Source organism: Jatropha curcas, chromosome 3, assembly GCF_041381405.1.
Source record: "Jatropha curcas cultivar XTBG-Jc1 chromosome 3, XTBG_Jcur_1.0, whole genome shotgun sequence".
Lineage (NCBI taxonomy): Eukaryota > Viridiplantae > Streptophyta > Magnoliopsida > Malpighiales > Euphorbiaceae > Jatropha > Jatropha curcas.
The window spans coordinates 24,228,191-24,236,155 of NC_143153.1; the positions used below are offsets into that span (position 1 = coordinate 24,228,191).

The 7,965-nt window shown below is 38.4% G+C and overlaps 1 long non-coding RNA gene across 1 annotated transcript; it reads left to right on the forward strand.

Moving 5' to 3' along the window:
- Nucleotides 1-5,826: 5,826 nt before the first annotated feature.
- Nucleotides 5,827-7,597, forward strand: LOC149497762 (uncharacterized). Its single transcript, XR_016320217.1, has 3 exons — nucleotides 5,827-6,795; nucleotides 6,902-7,037; nucleotides 7,125-7,597. It is a non-coding gene; the product is annotated as an uncharacterized LOC149497762 (long non-coding RNA).
- The last annotated feature ends 368 nt before the right edge of the window (nucleotides 7,598-7,965 follow it).

The following is a 7,965-nucleotide window of genomic DNA, read 5'->3' on the forward strand; positions in this document are numbered from 1 at the left end:
CATCTTTACTAGCTTTAAATTCCTTTGCACCATATTTTCTAAGCTTCTCCAGTGGGGGCTTTCTCTCTCTTTCTACTATTACGGGTGCTTGAGGCATCACTCCTGCAATTTGTCTAAAAGTGTCTGCAAGTTGCTTTAACAGCACCTCTTGACCTAGTGCTCTTGAAGCCTCACCCTCCACTGTTCTAGCTTGACCTGGTGCTGCTGGAGCCTCACCCTCCACTGCTCTGGAGGCGTGTGACTCACTTTCACCTTCCTGAGACATCCTCCTAAAATAATAACAACTGCTTAGTTCATCAGGGTAGTCATGGCATGTACATATACTGACTTATGCATGCAAGCCCGGGGAAATTAAACCTAGGGCTCTGATACCAAAATTTGTAACACCCCTTCCCGGTCCACCCGTTAACCCGAATGAACCGAGTCGAGATGTTACAAAACTGGTTGACTGTATGGTCTGACATGCTGAAAACATACTGTATATTGAATATAATAACATGCTGGTACTGTTTCCAAAAATAATGGAATTTATATTTACAAAACATGATACAAGTTTACAAAATGAAATGGGCCCAACTGTGTGCCCTGTACATGCCATAAAAAGAAAAACAAAATGAGTTTCTACCCTAAAGACCGAGTCTTCTGCAGATGAACTGCAGCAGTTGTACGCGGACTCTCTATGGACCAGTCTCAAAACCTGCGAGTTAAACAGGTAACTCGCTGAGCAAATAATGCTCAGTGGATATCTCAACAAATAAAGAAACAATTAAACACATACATATATAGAAAGAACCATGGAAACATATATGGCACATATAAGCTCACACATTATGATACTTTCATGATATCTTGATTATCTTTTGTACTGTTTATAATCCTATATAATTCATGAAATGTTACGTCAAGATATCTGAATGGCTCCATAAGGTTACAGTGAAACCGAAGTGATAAGATAAACTGTATGAAACTGGATGAAACTGTATGCTATAGGCCCCGAACCGGATTCGCCTATGCCAATATTGTCCGTTTTGGTGCCCCTAACCGGATTTGCACCGCACGGTTTAATCATATCCACTCAACGGCCTGTAGCCGGAGTTCCAAACTGTATGGGGCGCAGATCTGCTATTCTATGTCGCGACATAGCCTTATCTACATGGTTTCTACCTAACCTCAATGGAGCTTAAGATTAGCATGTCAACAATGTAACACAATAGCACATAAATGGTTTCACAACGTCATCGTTCATCATATTGATTTGATTTCACATCATATGAATGCTTGTATGTTGTTTTAATCCATGTTCTTATGTTGTATTTTTGTTGTAAAATGATTGAATGCATGCATGTTGAGCAAAGGAATGTGATTACATAGCAAATGAAAGGCAAAAGAGTGTCACAGCACAAGTCGCGACCGCGTATGTGAAAGTCGCGAGCGCGACTTGTGCATCCTGAGGGTCAGTGTGTTTCTGGCTGAAGTCGCGACCGCGCAGCACAAGTCGCGAGCGCGAGATGAAGTCGCGAGCGCGCTTGTGTGATTCGCGAGCGCGAGATGCGCACACTGAGAGTCAGAGAGCTTCTGGCCAAAGTCGCGACCGCGCATGTGAAAGTCGCGAGCGCGAGTTGTGCCATTTGAGAGTCAGAGAGCTACCTGACTCAAGTCGCGAGCGCGCAATAGGAAATCGCGAGCGCGACTTGCTTTCCAGTATGCGCGAGCGCGCGACGTGATTCTGTGCAGTCTGTGTTCTTTTGGCCATAACTCTCAATAGTTAACTCCAAATTGAATGATTCAAAAGCCCATGTAAAGCTAACACAGAAAGGAACAAATAACTCTTCTATGACAATTCCTAATTCCATCATTATATGGGTTCAAAATCAAGATGAAGTTGCTGGTAACATTTCCAGCAAACTCTGTTTCCGCTTCATATATTCATCCCCTGTTTTCACATCATTTCCAGTACTTCCACCCAACAACAAGCAACATATCATCTCATTGGCAACACACCACACAATTTTTCATGCAAAGAACATGGGAAATAACAAGAGATATCAAACCTGTCTTGCCACAAAGCTGGGGCTCTGTTTTAACTTCTCTTTTCTGCTACCTTTGAACTTTCTTCTCCTATACACAAGAATTCTCATAACTCATCTCCAATATAACTCAATTAAAGAGTGAATAACATATAGCTTCAAGGAATTCTACTTACTTGGAGTGGACTTACTGCGTAACTTGCATGAAAAGTGCAAGGAAATGGAAGGGAAACGTAAGAAGAAAATGAAAAACGTGAAAATAGGAAAGTGAAAATGATAGGAACGGGTAGACTCTAGAAGAAGTGATTTGGCTGTGTAAACTCTCTAATTGGTACCTCAAGTATACAAAGGCTACAACTTACTACCCAAGCTATATGTTTGGAGGCAAACAAGTCCTAAACTTTCCATGCAAATAAGTCCACTTATCATCTCATGCTACCCCAACCGGGTTTGGTTCAACCCGACTCAACTCAAGAGGATGTTACACTTAAGGTGTGTTATGATTGGATATGGAGAAAATTCCAGTGGATATAAATTATATAATCCTGTCACAAAAAGGATTGTGATGTCAAGAGATGTTGAGTTTGTTGAAGATCGTGCATGGAACTAGGAAGATAACAACCAACAGAAGGAAATCATGGTCATAGAAGATTTAAAAAAGGACAGCAGTCGGACCGAAGAAGAAGAAAATTGGGAGCCAACATTACCCCCACATGTTGGTATCCATACGGAGGAAAGTTCCTTGAGTGAATCCCCTGTGAGGAAGATAAGGACAATTAGTGACCTTTATAATTCCACGGAGGAAGTTAATATAGACGAAGAAGAACTATATGGTAACCTTTGTCTCTTTCCAGGATATGATCCCATAACCTTTGAGGAAGCTCAAAAGAAACAAAATGGAGACATGCCATGGAGGAGGAGATCCGATCCATCAAGAAGAACAAGACTTGGGAGCTCACCTCACTTCCACGAGGTCATAAAGCCATTGGAGTCAAATGGGTGCATAAGACAAAAACAAACGCAAATGGAGATGTGGAGAAATATAAGGCGAGGCTTGTCGTGAAAGGATACAAGCAAAAATTTGGGATAGACTACGAAGAAGTCTTTGCACTAGTGGCTCGGCTTGAGACGGTAGGATTACTCATTTCACTTGCTGCTCAAAAGAAATGGAGAATTTTCCAAATGCATGTGAAGTCAGCATTTTTGAATGGCAATCTTAAAGAGGAAGTTTATGTTGAACAACCACCAGGATTTGTCGTCAAAGGAGAAGAAGAAAAGGTGTATCGATTAAAAAAGGCGCTCTATAGGCTAAAACAAGCCCCAAGAGCGTGGAATTCCAGAATCGATGACTACTTTATTCGAAGTGGTTTTGCTAGGTGCCCTTACAAGCATTCTTTCTACTTAAAGAATAACCCCAATGAAGATATTTTGCTTGTGTGTTTATATGTAGATGATTTGGTGTTCACAAGCAATAGTCCCTCTATGATTGGAGAATTCAAGCACTCCATGGATAAGGAGTTTGAAATCACCGACTTGGGCCTTATGGCTTACTTTCTCAGCATTGAGGTAAAGTAAGAAGAAGAAGGGATATTTATCTCTCAAAGTAAGTATGCTAGAGAGATCTTAAAAAAAATTTTCTATGGAGGATTGTCAACCAGTTGATACTCCAGTCGAGTATGGAGTTCAAATTACAAAAGAAGGAGAAGGGGAGTTGGTGAATCCAACTCATTACAAAAGTCTCGTAGGCTGTCTACGTTACTTGACGTGTACTCGACCTGATATACTCTTTGGAGTTGGTTTGGTGAGAAAATACATGGAGACTCCAAAGACCTCTCATTTCAAGACGGCGAAAAGAATCCTTAAGTACATAAAAGGCACACTTGACTACGAGCTATTTTATTCCTCAAAAGAAAGCGTGGAACTTGTCGGTTTTAGCGACAGCGACTGGGCCGGAAGCATTGATGACCGCAAAAGCACATCTGGATTTGTGTTCTACCTTGGAGGTACGACATTTACTTGGTCATCTAAGAAACAACATATTGTTGCATTATCTACTTGTGAGGCAGAGTATATTGCTGCATTATCATGTGTTTGCCATGCCATATGGCTAAGAAGATTGTTGGAGGAGCTCAGAGTAAAACAAGGAGGCCCGACCAAGATCTACGTTGATAACAAGTCAGCAATTGCGCTTGCGAAAAATCCAGTCCATCATGAAAGATCCAAACATATTGATACTCGATTTCATTTTATTCGAGAGCATATCAGGAGCAAGGACGTAGAGCTCGTGCATGTAAAGACCAATGATCAAGTTGCTGACATATTTATGAAGGCTCTGAAGACTGATATGTTTCAGTACTTGCGAAGCTTGCTCGGTATCACCGTCATCGAAGAGACAAGTTTAAGGGGAGGAAATGATAGAAAACTAAACTTGTCTACAGCTAATTAAAAGTCATGGACGGTGGATGCATGGTCAAAGACGGTTCCTAAATGAGTAAAGTCTTGGTTGGTGAAAGCATAGTCAATGGACAATGCCTAAATTGGACTATTGTTGGAAGGCTACCAAAGTGGATTCAAGACACCAATCATATTGCCTATATATACATGTAAAATACGAATGAATAAAGTAGACATAGAGATTAGTTTTCTCTTATATGTGTGTGAGATTATAAAAAAAAAAAATAAAGTGAGTTGTGAGTGTGTCTCCCTTGTAATATTACTCCAGTAATATAATTGAGTAATTGTATTTGAGTATTGTGATTGTTCATAATTAAGTAATTTATATTATTGCCAACAAGGAGAAGGGGATGGTGTAGAAGAAGAGCTTAGGGATGATGATTATCATTTTGAGGTTGGGGATGATGATTTTGCTACTGTTGTCAATAATAGAGGGAATGAAGCTAAGGGTAAAGGGAGACCTATAAGGACTGGTGGCATAAATGTTGGGGGTGTAGGAGATACAATTAACAAAGAGGTAGGAGATGATGAATCTGATTATGCTCCATCAGATGAATTAAGAACTGAGTCCGGTAACGATGAAGGGAGGCCTAGGTATCCAACATTTCATGATAGAGACATTTTGAAGCCAGCATTTAAGATAAGAAGTTGTTTAAGAATAGGGAACAATTCAAAGAGGCTTGTAGGAATTTTGGGATTGTCAAAAGGTTTCAAGTGTCCTTTAGCATAAACAAGAAAGAGAAAGTCCAAGCTAAGGGTCATAATAATTGTGGTTGGAAAATCTTTACAAGTAAATTCAATAAAAAATCAACCATTGACCCCACATTCCAAATAAAAACAGGCCAGTTCACACACACATGTGCAAAAGTCTTCAGCAACTTTCATTGCACTGCCACATGGCTTTCACAAATGTACTTAGAGGACTTTAAGGTAAATCCTAGTTGGGAATTGAGCTATTTCATTAGTAGGGTTCAAAAGGAGCATGGATATACTATATGGAGAATGAAGGCATGGAGGGCTAGGGCAAAGGCACTTAGTGTCATTTATGGTGCTGAAACACATCAGTACACAATGTTGCATGACTATAGGGCAAAACTTCTTAGAACAAATCCTGGTTCCACAGTTATTTTTAAAAGTGATGGGGGGATTTGAAGGGATGTATATATGCCTCTATCCTTTGAAGAAGTGCTTCAAAGAGTGATAAGCAAAAGGTAATTAAAGCTATTAACTTTCCATTTCAAGTAACTTATTTTCTGCTTTTTTTTTAAACTGTAACTGACTTGCCTTTTTTTTTTTTTTTTGCATTTTTTTAACTTGATGGGCTTCTCCAATTCAAAGGGTTTAATGAATATCATTAATAGAATGTGGCCAAATGTGGAATATAGATTGTGTGTTAGGCATTTCTATACTGATTATAGGACACATTTTAAAGGCAAAGAACTTAAGGACATGTTATGGGATACATCTAGGGCAAGTCATAATGCTAAGTTGAAGAAGCGCTTGGATGATATAGAAAAAAAAAAGTCCAGAAGCTAAGGAATGGTTGAGAGCTAGGCCATGTGAAAATTGGTCTAGAGCATGCTTTAGGACAAACATAAAGTGTGACATGCTTATTAATAATTTATGTGAGTCCTTCAACAAGTACATATTAGATACTAGTGACCAAGCCATAGTTACTATGCTTGAGATGGTAAGAAAGAAGCTGATCAAGAGACTGTATAGGAAGAGGGAATAAATGAAAAATGTGCAAGGTCCTTTGTGCCCTAAGATCCAAAAAAAATTAAATGAGAGTATGGAATTTGCACATTATTAGATACCTACTTTCACAGGGGAACCTACGGTTTAGGTCGCAGGCCCTCAGGGTCAATATATAGTGGACATGGATCAAAATACTTGCTCTTATAGAAGGTGAGACATCACGGGCATTCCATGTGGACATGCCATTGCTTGCATAATGGGAAATAATAATGAAGAACCTAAGTTATATGTTAATGACTTTTACAAGGTAGACACTTATATAAATGTTTATAGTCATTTCATAAACCCAATATATGGTCCAGAAATGGGGCCTAAATCAGGGAACATAACAAATATTACTCCACCAAGTCCTGTGAAAAAGAAAACGGGTAGAAAGCCACAAGCAAAGAGAAAGTAAGTAGAGGAATTGGAGCAAGCTGCCACTAAGGGAAAACTAAGCAAGAAGGCCTTAGTGAACATGACATATAGCATTTGTGGTCTTGTGGGGCACAATAAGAGGTTTCATAGAGATAGACAGCAAGTTGAAGGTGCATCTCAGAAACCCCCTCAAGGAAAGGTAACAACATTTAATGAAATGTATTAAATTATTAATTTTTGTAATTTGAACAAGGTTTATGGTCTTATATTTTTTTGCATATGCTTGTTTCTTGTGTTTATCATAGAGTAAGGGAAGCAACACCAGCAATAGTGTTACTTCTAGGCATAAAACGCGAAAGGAAACAACAATGGAAGATGGATGATGGAAGTAACTGTGGAAGTAACATACCTGTGGAAGTAACTGTCCAGTGGATGATGGATGTAATATTTGTGTTTATTTCACTGTTTGTTCATTAGTGTGGTTGCATTTATTATATTGTATTGATTGTATATAATGTTTTTTGTTAGAGAGAAGTAGCAAAACTATGGAGCATGGTGCCCTTGGTGAGAGCCAACCAACTCAGACTTCTTCAGTCATAAATGGTATGCCTAATGCATCCCAAACTGTTGGGGCAAATCCAAGTCAGGTGTAGAACACAAGGCCTAAAAGAAAGGATGTTAGTACAAGACCGAGATGGAAGTAGAGACCCTTTTGCATTATATGAATCTTTTTTTATATTTTGAAGTTCTTTTTATGCAGTTTTTAGGAGATTTGTCCGAAATTTTTGGGAGATTTTGATGAAGTATTTGGCATATTTTTTGTCTGAGTTAGTAGGATCTTTTTGGTGAAATTTTTGGGAGCCTTTTGACTGCTTTTTCTTAACAAGATAAAGCTTAAGAACATGATACATTCTTTTTGTGCTTCAACAGTGAATCTGCTAGCAATTAGGTGCAGCTTCAATGCTGAACCATGTAATGGGCATTTTTTTTTTTCAAGTGTAATTCAATATGTTAAACAATACACACTTTTTTTGTAATCTCAGTTTTACTTTTAATGAATTTCAGTTCATGATCATTGTTGATCATTATCTTTGCAAGTTGTAATATCATCTTTATACTATATTGTTGAATTTCAGTTTATGACCATTTTTTATCATTTTAATGAATTTCAGTTCATAATCATTGTCTGATTATACTATATTCTTCAATCAATTTCAGGCAACTTGTATTCTTTACTTTTCTATCTCTTCTTTATGTATGTCAGTTATATTCTCAGTATCAACATATGGCCCAAAGGAACAATTTTACAAATTATGTTCTCAATACATGAATGAAATATTCTTTCACTGTAAACAACAGAGATAAAGAA